General features: G+C 39.7%; 1 long non-coding RNA gene across 1 annotated transcript in view; it reads left to right on the plus strand.

Annotated features, from left to right (window-relative positions):
- Positions 1-12667, plus strand: part of LOC131765786 (uncharacterized) — a 307154-nt gene that overhangs the window by 103327 nt on the left and 191160 nt on the right. The gene's annotated exons all lie outside the window — the stretch shown is intronic.

The raw sequence follows: 12667 nt of genomic DNA on the forward strand, positions 1-12667 counted from the left end.
CTGTTTACTAACCTGGCCATAACTAATCACAGTCACACTCTTTATAAAGGCTGCTGGCACTTCCATGAAAACAGATGTCAGAAATAAAAACGTTGCATAGTTAAATAGTATAACTTTTACTCTGTAGGAAAATGTGCTCAATAGTCTAATTCTATTGATACAAGCTAATTGTCTCATTATATTTTTCCTTTTGGCTTAGAGTTTTTAGGTCTATTTTAAAATCACTAATCAAGTTTTTCTCAAGAGAACAAACTAAGTATAGACTTTTAAAAAAATCAAAATATTCTGAAGTTAGAGACTGTTTGAAAATAACAATGTATCTTTTCAAGGACAGGACAATCGTAAAGGGTGTTGTTTTTCTCGGTTGTTTACAGCTTACATGTGAAACTTTCTAAATTGGGAAGCAGTGATTGGGAGTGGGCCCTAGGACTGGGAGAATATAGAAGCTCTTAAGCTTATCTCCTCTTACGATGACCACTACAGGGAATGGGAAGACCCTCACATTATTCTGTGGGGGAGGATGGAGAAGTGAGGGGAGATGGGGCCAGGGGGACAGGTGGAGCAGGAATCAGGGACCTAGACAGGAAATGAAATGGGCCTGAACTAACCAGTGAGGAAGGGGGGAGGGTAAGAGATAGACAAGTCTGTGAGATTTAATAATAGTTACCTTTAGGTGAGTATTTACTGTACACTAGGTACTGGGCTAAAGGCTTTACAGGCAGTTCCCTGTGATCCCTTCTCTGAACTAGATGGCACACTTGATCTAATTGTTGGCTGTTAGATGTGGGGTGTGAGGGTCAGAGCGTCAAGGTGACTTCTTTTGTGTTTCAGTGGAAAACTGTGGATGAATAGTATTGTTATTCCTTGAGAGAGGTATTAAAAGATAATTTTCAAAGGAGGCAAAATCATGCCTCTTATACAAATATAAAGTGAACACAGTTTAAAGATTTTATTTAACTTGCTGTTAAAGAGGGATTGGTAAGATGTTACCACTAGTTCAAAAGAAGCTCACATTTACAGATCAGGAATATTAAAATGAACATGCAAATGAAGGCAAAACTAATGTTTTCCACAGTTGGGAATGCCACTTAAACCTCTATTGGATATAATTTACATGTCTATAGACAAGAATTATTTTGCATTGCTATTTTTTTTAACATCTTTATTGGAGTATAACTGTTTTACAATAGTGTGTTAGTTTCTGCTTTACAACAAAGTGAATCAGTTATACATATACATGTTTCCATATCTCTTCCCTATTGCATCTCCCTCCCTATTCCACCCTTCTAGGTGGTCACAAAGCACCAAGCAGATCTCCCTGTGCTATGCGGCTGCTTCCCACTAGCTATCTATTCTACGTTTGGTAGTGTATATATGCCCATGCCACTCTCTCACTTCGTCACAGCTTACCCTTCCCCCTCCCCATATCCTCAAGTCCATGCTCTAGTAGGTCTGTGTTTTATTCCCATCCTACCCCTAGTCTCTTCATGACTTTTTTTTTTTTTCTTAGATTCCATATATATGTGTTAGCATACGGTATTTGTTTCTCTCCTTCTGACTTACTTCACTCTGTATGACAGACTCCAGGTCTATCCACCTCATTACAAATAACTCAGTTTCATTTCTTTTTATAGCTGAGTAATATTCCATTGTATATATGTGCCACATCTTCTTTATCCATTCATCTGTTGATGGACACTTAGGTTGCTTCCATGTCCTGGCTATTGTAAATAGAGCTGCAATGAACATTTTGGTACATGACTCTTTTTGAATTATGGTTTTCTCAGGGTATATGCCTAGTAGTGGGATTGCAGGGTCATATGGTAGTTCTATTTGTAGTTTTTTAAGGAACCTCCATACTGTTCTCCATAGTGGCTGTATCAATTTACATTCCCACCAGCAGTGCAAGAGGGTTCCCTTTTCTCCACACCCTCTCCAGCATTTATTGTTTCTAGATTTTTTGATTATGGCCACTCTGACCGGTGTGAGATGATATCTCATTGTAGTTTTGATTTGCATTTCTCTACTGATTAATGAGGTTGAGCATTCTTTCATGTGTTTGTTGGCAATCTGTATATCTTCTTTGGAGAAATGTCTGTTTAGGCCTTCTGCCCATTTTTGGATTGGGTTGTTTGTTTTTTTGTTATTGAGCTGCATGAGTTGCTTATAAATTTTGGAGATTAATCCTTTGTCAGTTGCTTCATTTGCCACTATTTTCTCCCATTCTGAGGGTTGTCTTCTGGTCTTGTTTGTGGTATCCTTTGATGTGCAAAAGCTTTTAAGTTTCATTAGGTCCCATTTGTTTATTTTTGTTTTTATTTCCATTTCTCTAGGAGGTGGGTCAAAAAGGATCTTGCTGTGATTGATGTCATAGAGTGTTCTGCCTATGTATTCCTCTAACAGTTTGATACTGTCTGTCCTTACACTTAGGTCTTTAACCCATTTTGAGTTTATTTTTGTGTATGGTGTTAGGGAGTGTTCTAATTTCATACTTTTACATGTACCTTTCCAGTTTTCCCAGCACCACTTACTGAAGAGGCTGTCTTTTCTCCACTGTATATTCTTGCCTCCTTTATCAAAGATAAGGTGATCATATGTGTGTGGGTTTGTCTCTGGGCTTTCTATCCTGTTCCATTGATCTATATTTCTGTTTTTGTGCCAGTACCATACTGTCTTGATTACTGTAGCTTTGTAGTATAGTCTGAAGTCAGGGAGACTGATTCCTCCAGCTCCATTTTTCGTCCTCAAGATTGCTTTGGCTATTTGGGGTCTTTTGTGTTTCCATACAAATTGTGAAATTTTTGTTCTAGTTCTGTAAAAAATGCCAGTGGTAGTTTGATAGGGATTGTATTGAATTTGTAGATTGCTTTGGATAGTAGAGTCATTTTCACAATGTTGATTCTTCCAATCCAAGAACATGGTATATCTCTCCATCTATTTGTATCATCTTTAATTTCTTTCATCAGTGTCTTATAGTTTTCTGCATACGGGTCTTTTGTCTCCTTAGGTAGGTTTATTCCTAGATATTTTATTCTTTTTGTTGCAATGGTAAATGGGAGTGTTTTCTTAATTTCACTCTCAGATTTTTCATCATTAGTGTATAAGAATGCCAGAGATTTCTGTGCATTAATTTTGTATCCTGCTACTTTACCAAATTCATTGATTAGTTCTAGTAGTTTTCTGGTAGCATCCTTAGGATTCTCTATGTATAGTATCATGTCATCTGCAAACAGTGACAGCTTTACTTCTTCTTTTCCTATTTGGATTCCTTTTATTCCTTTATTTTCTCTGATTGCTGTGGCTAGAACTTCCAAAACTATGTTGAATAAGAGTGGTGAAAGTGGGAAACCTTGTCTTGTTCCTGATCTTAGTGGAAATGGTTTCAGTTTTTCACCATTGAGAACAATGCTGGCTGTGGGTTTGTCATATATTGCCTTTATTATATTGAGGAAAGTTCCCTCTATGCCTACTTTCCGCAGGGTTTTTATCATAAATGGGTGTTGAATTTTGTCAAAAGCTTTCTCTGCATCTATTGAGATGATCATATGGTTTTTCTCCTTCAGTTTGTTGATATGGTATATCACGTTGATTGATTTGCATATATTGAAGAATCCTTGCATTCCTGGGATAAACCCCACTGGATCATGGTGTATGATCCTTTTAATGTGCTGTTGGATTCTGTTTGCTAGTATTTTGTTGAGGATTTTTCCATCTATGTTCATCAGTGATATTGGCCTGTAGTTTTCTTTGTGATGTCTTTGTCTGGTTTTGGTATCAGGGTTATGGTGGCCACACAGAATGAGTTTGGGAGTGTTCCTCCCTCTGCTATCTTTTGGAAGAGTTTGAGAAGGATAGGTGTTCGCTCTTCTCTAAATGTTTGATAGAATGCTCAACATCATTAATCATTAGAGAAATGCAAATCAAAACTACAATGAGATATCATCTCACACTGGTCAGATTGGCCATCATCAAAAACTCTAGAAACAATAAATGCTGGAGACGGTGTGGAGAAAAGGGAACCCTCTTGCACTGCTGGTGGGAATGTAAATTGATACAGCCACTATGGAGAACAGTATGGAGGTTCCTTAAAAAACTACAAATAGAACTACCATACGACCCAGCAATCCCACTACTGGGCATATACCCTGAGAAAACCATAATTCAAAAAGAGTCATGTACCAAAATGTTCATTGCAGCTCTATTTACAATAGCCAGGACATGGAAGCAACCTAAGTGTCCATCAACAGATGAATGGATAAAGAAGATGTGGCACATATATACAATGGAATATTACTCAGCCATAAAAAGAAATGAAACTGAGTTATTTGTAATGAGGTAGATAGACCTGGAATCTGTCATACAGAGTGAAGTAAGTCAGAAGGACAAAAACAAATACCGTATGCTAACACATATATATGGAATCTAAAAAAAAAAATGTCATGAAGAGATTAGTGGTAGGAGGGAATAAAACACAGACCTACTAGAGCATGGACTTGAGGATATGGGGAGGGGGAAGGGTAAGCTGTGACGATGTGAGAGAGTGGCAGGGACATATACACACTACCAAATGTAAATTAGATAGCTAGTGGGAAGCTACAGCATAGCACAGGGAGTTCACCTCTGTACTTAGTGACCACCTAGAGGGGTGGGATAGGGAGGGTGGGAGGGAGGGTGACAAAAGAGGGAAGAGTTATGGGAACATATGTATATGTATAACTGATTCACTTTGTTGTAAAGGAGAAACTAACCCACTATTGTAAAACAGTTATACTCAAATAAAGATGTTAAAAAAAAAAAAAAAACTCTAGAAACAATAAATGCTGGAGACGGTGTGGAGAAAAGGGAACCCTCTTGCACTGCTGGTGGGAATGTAAATTGATACAGCCACTATGGAGAACAGTATGGAGGTTCCTTAAAAAACTACAAATAGAACTACCATACGACCCAGCAATCCCACTACTGGGCATATACCCTGAGAAAACCATAATTCAAAAAGAGTCATGTACCAAAATGTTCATTGTAGCTCTATTTACAATAGCCAGGACATGGAAGCAACCTAAGTGTCCATCAACAGATGAATGGATAAAGAAGATGTGGCACATATATACAATGGAATATTACTCAGCCATAAAAAGAAATGAAACTGAGTTATTTATAATGAGGTGGATGGACTTGGAGTCTGTCATACAGAGTGAAGTAAGTCAGAAGGAGAAAAACAAATACCGTATGCTAACACACATATATGGACTCTAAGGGAAAAAAAGTGTCATGAAGAGATTAGTGGTAGGACAGGAATAAAATACAGACTTACTAGAGCATGGACTTGAGGATATGGGGAGGGGGAAGGGTAAGCTGTGACGAAGTGAGAGAGTGGCAGGGACATATATACACTATCAAATGTAAATTAGATAACTAGTGGGAAGCTGCCGCATAGCACAGGGAGATCACCTCTGTGCTTTGTGACCACCTAGAGGGGTGGGATAGGGAGGGTGGCAGAGAGGGTGATGCAAGAGGGAAGAGATATGGGAACATATGTATATGTATAACTGATTCACTTTGTTGTAAAGGAAAAACTAACACACTGTTGTAAAACAGTTATACTCCAATAAAGATGTTTAAAAAAATGTTTGATAGAATTCGCCTGTGAAGCCATCTGGTCCTGGGCTTTTGTTTGTTGGAAGATTTTTAATCACAGTTTCAATTTCAGTACTTGCGATTGGTCTGTTCATATTTTCTATTTCTTCCTGGTTCAGTCTCAGCACGTTTTGCATTTCTAAGAATTTGTCCTTTTCTTCCACGTTGTCCATTTTATTGGCATACAGTTGCTTGTAGTAGTCTCTAATAATCTTTTGTATTTCTGCAGAGTCCATTGTTATGTCTCCTTTTTCATTTCTTTTTCTTTCTTTTTTTTTTTTTTTTTTTGCTGTACGCGGGCCTCTCACTGTTGTGGCCTCTCCCGTTGTGGAGCACAGGCTCCGGACGCGCAGGCTCAGTGGCCATGGCTCATGGGCCTAGCTGCTCCACGGCATGTGGGATCTCCCCAGACCGGGGCACGAACCCACGTCCCCTGCATCGGCAGGCGGACTCTCAACCACTGCGCCACCAGGGATGCCCTTCATTTCTAATTCTATTGATTTGAGTCTTCTCCCTTTTTTTCTTGATGAGTCTGGCTAATGTTTTATCAATTTTGTTTATCTTCTCAAAGAACCAGCCTTTAGTTTCATTGATCTTTGCTCATTTCCTTCATTTCTTTTTCATTTATTTCTGATCTGATCTTTATGATTTCTTTCCTTCTGCTAAATTTGGGGTTTTTTTGTTCTTCTTTCTCTAGTTGCTTTAGGTGCAAGGTTAGGTTGTTTATTCGAGATGTTTCCTGTTTCTTAAGGTAGGATTGTATTGCTATTAACTTCCCTCTTAGAACTGCTTTTGCTGCATCCCATAGGTTTTGGGTCGTCATGTCTCCATTGTCATTTGTTTCTAGGTATTTTTTTATTTCCTCTTTGATTTCTTCAGTGATCACTTCGTTATTAAGTAGTGTATTGTTTAGCCTCCATGTGTTTGTATTTTTTACAGATCTTTTCCTGTAATTGATACCTAGTCTCATAGTGTTGTGGTCAGAAAAGATACTTGATACGATTTCAATTTTCTTAAATTTACCAAGGCTAGATTTGTGACACAAGATAGGATCTATCCTGGAGAATGTTCCATGAGCACTTGAGAAGAATGTGTATTCTGTTGTTTTTGGATGGAATGTCCTATAAATATCAATTAAGTCCATCTTGTTTAATGTATCATTTAAAACTTGTGTTTCCTTATTTATTTTCATTTTGGATGATCTGTCCATTGGTGAAAGTGGGGTGTTAAAGTCCCCTACTCTGACTGTGTTACTGTCGATTTCCCCTTTTATGGCTGTTAGTATTTGCTTTATGTATTGAGGTGCTCCTATGTTGGGTGCATAAATATTTACAATTGTTATATCTTCTTCATGGATCGATCCCTTGATCATTATGTAGTGTCCTTCTTTGTCTCTTGTAATAGTCTTTATTTTAAAGTCTATTTTGTCTGATATGAGAATTGCTACTCTAGCTTTCTTTTGATTTCTATTTGCATGGAATATCTTTTTCCATCCCCTCACTTTCATTCTGTTTGTGTCCCTAGGTTTGAAGTGGGTCTCTTGTAGACAGCATATATATGGGTCTTGTTTTTGTATCCACTCAGCCAGTCTGTGTCTTTTGGTGGGAGCATTTAATCCATTTACATTTAAGGTAATTATTGAGATGTATGTTCCTATTACCATTTACTTAATTGTTTTGGGTTTGTTTTTGTAGGTCTTTTCCTTCTCTTGTGTTTCTTGCCTAGAGAAGTTCCTTTAGCATTTGTTGTAAAGCTGGCTTGGTGGTGCTGAACTCTCTCAGCTTTTGCTTATTGTAAAGGTTTTAATTTCTCCATCAAATCTGAATGAGATCCTTGCTGGGTAGAGTAATCTTGGTTGTAGGTTTTTCTCTTTCATCACTTTAAATATGTCCTGCCACTCCCTCTGGCTTGCAGAGTTTCTGCCGAAAGATCAGCTGTTAACCTTATGGGGATTCCCTTGTGTGTTATTTGTTGTTTTTCCTTTGCTGCTTTTAATATATTTTCTTTGTATTTAATTTTTGATAGTTTGATCAATATGTGTCTTGGCGTGTTTTTCCTTGGATTTATCCTGTATGGGAATCTCTGTGCTTCCTGGACTTGATTAACTATTTCCTTTCCCATATTAGGGAATTTTTCAACTATAATCTCTTCAAATATTTTCTCAGTCCCTTTCTTTTTCTCTTCTTCTTCTGGGACCCCTATAATTCAAATGTTGGTCTGTTTCATGTTGTCCCAGAGGTCTCTGAGACTGTCCTCAGTTCTTTTCATTCTTTTTCCTTTATTCTGCTCTGCAGTAGTTATTTCCACTATTTTATCTTCCAGGTCACTTATCCGTTCTTCTGCCTCAGTTATTCTGTTATTGATCCCATCTAGAGTATTTTTAATTTCATTGATTGTGTTCTTCATCGTTGCTTGCTTCCTCTTTAGTTCTTCTAGGTCCTTGTTAAATGTTTCTTACATTTTGTCTATTCTATTTCCAAGATTTTGGATCATCTTTACTATCATTATTCTGAATTCTTTTCCAGGTAGACTGCCTATTTCCTCTTCATTTGTTAGGTCTGGTGGTTTTTTACCTTGCTCCTTCATCTGCTGTGTGTTTTTCTGTCTTTTCACTTTGCTTACTGTGTTTGGGGTCTCCGTTTTGCAGGCTGCAGGTTCATAGTTCCCGTTGTATTTTGTGTCTGTCCCCAGTGGCTAAGGTTGGTTCAGTGGGTTGAGTAGGTTTCCTGGTTGGAGGGACTAGTGCCTATATTATGGTGGTTGAGGCTGGATCTTGTCTTTCTGGTGGGCAGGTCCACGTCTGGTGGTGTGTTTTGGGATGTCGGTAGCCTTATTATGATTTTAGGCAGCCTCTCTGTTAATGGATGGGGCTGTAGTCCTGTCTTGCTATTTGTTGGGCATAGGGTGTCCAGTACTGTAGGTTGCTGGTCGTTGAGTGAAGCTGGGTCTTTGTGTTGAGATGGAGATCTCTGGGAGATTTTCACCGTTTGATATTATGTGGAGCTGGGAGGTCTCTTGTGCACCAGTGTCCTGAAGTTGGTTCTCCCACCTCAGAGACACAGCCCTGACGCCTGGCTGGGGCACCAAGAGCCTTTAATCCACACGGCTCTCCAGCTTCCTACCCCAGCTATACTGAATTCCTTGCAGTATATCCCTTTGTTTTATTCTCCAATTCAGGCCGCCCCGCCCTTTCGCCCCGGAGGCTGTGGGCGAAGCTCCGTTCCCCTCTAGGCTTCTCCCAGGCCTCTCTTTATGGTAGCGCTGAGACTCTCTAGCCTGGCTTGCCGCCCTCTCCCTGGTAGTTCCGGGAAGAGCCGAGAAGCTGGCGGCCGAGGCCCAGCTGAAATGTTGCGGGTGTGACCCCGGTGAGGGAGAGCTCTCGGTAAATGTGGGAAGGGCTGGGGGAGGCTTTGGGGGGGATCGGGGGCGTGGAGACTGATCCCTGGGTGGGAGGAGGGCCCGGGCCTGGTGATGGATGTCCCTAGGAGAGCTTGCATTGCTATTAATTGTCTATAATTTACAGTTTCAAAATAGCTCTCAGAATCAAAATAAGATAACCCCGAAAGGAGTGCTCTCAACTATGCTTATTTATTTATTTATTTGACTGTGAAAGAAGAAAACAAATATTTATTAAGTATCATTTATTTTTAAACTGTGCAATTTTACATAATTACTTATTGAAACACATTTTTTCCCTGCAGAGGATAAGGAGGATGATATCAGGGACTGAGTAAGGGAGATTTTGGGGAAGATAATGAGGTTAACTTTGTACATATTACATTTGAGAAGCTCATGGCATATTCTGTTTGAACATGTCCATTGAGGCGCTAGGTCTGTGGCTCAGAAAAAATAAGGCAAGCAATAAAAAATATGCATCCTGCTTAGGTAATAATAGTAATAATAGCTGTCAGTTATTAAATACTTACTAGGAATTATGCTAAGTACTTTATGTGGATTATACTATTTAATCATTATAACACCCTACGAGGTAGGATGTGTTATAACTTCTATGCAGTAGAAAAGAAAACTGTAGCTTTGGAAAAGTACATAACTTGCTGAAGTTCACACAACTAGTAAGTGGCAGAACTTCTGCACTGGTTTCAGTTCTCTATGTAACCCCCCCATGGGGGCATGTTGAAAGATCTGGAGTGTTGGACTGTAAAACACGTTAGGCCCAGTAGGTGGTACTATTTGTATACACTAAAAAGAATTTCTGAAAATGTAAAATTACTCTTAAGTTGAAATGCCTTAAAAGTCCTTCTGATTTAAAGGATGAGCAAGAGGCCAAAGTGTGTAATATGTTTTCTCTTTTGTCAGGTTTCTGGGACATAACTAAATTCATTTATCTTTATGAATGGGACAAAACTGTTTCCCAGTATGATTTATGGAATAATTCCAAGGCGAGGAATGAGAGCCCCTTTTTTCTATTGAATCTGTTCTACACTATGGCCACAGAGTACATCTAGAATAGTCATGGTCAGAGAAGAGGGAGGGATAAAAGCGGAAAAAGATGCTTGTGGAGATTCAGAAACTAGTGGTCTACATGATGGAAAAGAACTTCAAAATCCCAGACAAAGCAGGAAAGATGTGTGTGGATAGAGAAGCAGGTCCATACACACTCATAGGCAGAGTGAGAAAGGGAGACACACGGATGCTTTCATGGAGCAATATCCTTGTAATATGACTTTCACGATATCACTATTAAGACTTCTGAAGTCATTTATTTGAACATTGGAAACCACAGGCTTAAATGGTGAAGTTTAGAGCCCTGGATGTATGTTCTGCAGATCTATGTCCAGACTCGGCCACTTATGAGCTCTTTTACCTTGGACTAATCAATTGATATTTCCTTGCCTGTTTCTTATTTGTTAAATTTGTAGTACAGCCTTCCCCATGAAGACAGAGCTTGCTATAGCAAGGAACTCAGCTACCATCACTAGCATTTGGCAGAGATTTAAAGGCAGGCAGGGGAGTTTTTTTTAAGAGTGAAAAAAAGGGGAATGATTCAGATATACTCTTATTGGAGGTTGTTGGCATGGGGAAGGTGGAGGCGGGCTAACGAGAAGCAAGTCATCACATGTGACTGGTTTGGGGAGTATATTTGATTTTCTTTGCTGGTCCTGGGTTGGAGTGGGGACAACAGTTAGAGAAGCTGGCACTCATTGACCAAGTCCTGGTCCTGAGTGTTCTAATCTGATTGCTGCAGAAGTTACGGGTCAGAGTTCTTTTGTTGTAGATGGTTTGGCCATAGTCTGTATATTTAGTCTCTTGGCACAATGTATTCAGTACTTGAGGTTAGGTTCAGGCTCCAGCTTGAGTCCTCGTGGTTTGCCCCTGTGGCTGCCTGGGTAGTTTACCTTGCTATGTTTCACCCTGGGCACTGAACCTCCCCAGCCAGCTTCATGAGGAACGCTAAAGTGTCAACTCTGCTTCACGGGAGAGAAAAGCATTTCAAGAAGTCATTCAGATTATATTCAGTGGAGCAGTTTTTCCTTATGAGTTCCTATGTTAAGTGTTCTCCCAATTCCAACTTGTGTGTGGGCTTTTCCCCCACACTGTCGAGCAGTTCTTGGAGACAAGCTGGGTGTCCTACAGTTGAACTCAATTCTGATACTATGTACCCAGAGATGACATCAGATTCCACAAGTTAAGGGCTCAGTACTACAAGACTGCCTTCCCTCTCAATTCAGTTGCCAATTGTGAGCCCAGGTTGTCACCTGTGCTTCTGAGAACCAGCTATAGATCAGAAGTTCCAATGATCCCCCTCCTTGGGTTCAATTAATTTGCTAAAATAATCAGTAGCTTTGTGAACTAATTTAGCTCACAGAACTCAGAGAAGCATTTTATTTAGTAGATTACTAGTTTATTATAAAAGGATGATATAACTCAGTAATAGCCAGATGGAAGAGATGCACAGGGCAAGGTAGGTGGGAAGGGAGTGGAGTTTCCATGTCCTTTCCAAGGGCACCATTCTACCTGAGCCTTTATGTGTTCACCAACTCGGAAGCTCTCTGAACCCCATCCTTTCCAGTTTTTACAGAATTTTCATTACATAGACATGATTGATCAAATGATTGGCCCTTGGTGATTGATTCAACCTCCAGCCCGCCTCTCCCCTCCCCAGAGATCAAAGGGGTGGGAAGGTTCCAATCCTCAAATCACATGGATTGTTCTTCTGATGATCAGCCCCCATTCTTAGGTGTTTTCCAAGTCTCTTCATTAACAAAAGACACTTTTATATTCTCATCACTTAGGAGATTTCAAGGGTTTTAAGAACTCTGTGCTGGAAATGAGGAGGAAGATCAATATATATCGTTATTATAAATCACAATATCACAAATGTTAAGAAGTGAAATAGGTCACGGGGAAAGTTTAAAAATGGAACAAAAAAGAGGAGCTTGAAGAGCAGACCTGAGTGGATGAGTCATTACCTGCATCTCTACTTACCTACAGATCTCACTCTCTCCTGATTCCATAGTTTTTGAATCCCCTCCGTTATGCAAATCATGGACCTCTCTGTGAGGTGAAGTTTCCCATCAAAGCCCAGCAGTGAGGTGAGGTGAAGGCAAAACCTTTTCTGGCTGAGTCACATCCTCACATGTGCAGCTGTGAGAGGGAATCTAGGGTTGGTGTAGTTTAGTCAAAAACTGCTTTTGACATGATGTTTGCTTTTGCTCTTCATTTTCTGTCTTTTCTTTCTTCTTATTATCTATTAAAGACTTCTTAGCTGTGTCTTTTCTGTAATGAATTCCGGTTGGATTTCATTGACTCTTAGAAAAGGCAGCTGTTTGCCTCTTTAAGCAAAGTTGTAAAGGTGTATATGAGCAGGAGGTGTTTTTCCTTTGGGTGCTGGAGGCCAGCTCCAAGAGCAGGTGGAGGTGGGTGTTTTCTGTGGAGTAGATCTGATTGTGGTTGTTATTACCCCAGCTGGAGGCCATGTTTTGTTGCAGAGTGCATTCTAGGGGAATGAGTACTCCCAGGCAAGTACATTCCTTTATAAACACTCCAACGAAGTCATTGAACCCTCCCATCC

The sequence above is a fragment of the Kogia breviceps genome, chromosome 1 (assembly GCF_026419965.1).
Source record: "Kogia breviceps isolate mKogBre1 chromosome 1, mKogBre1 haplotype 1, whole genome shotgun sequence".
NCBI lineage: Eukaryota > Metazoa > Chordata > Mammalia > Artiodactyla > Physeteridae > Kogia > Kogia breviceps.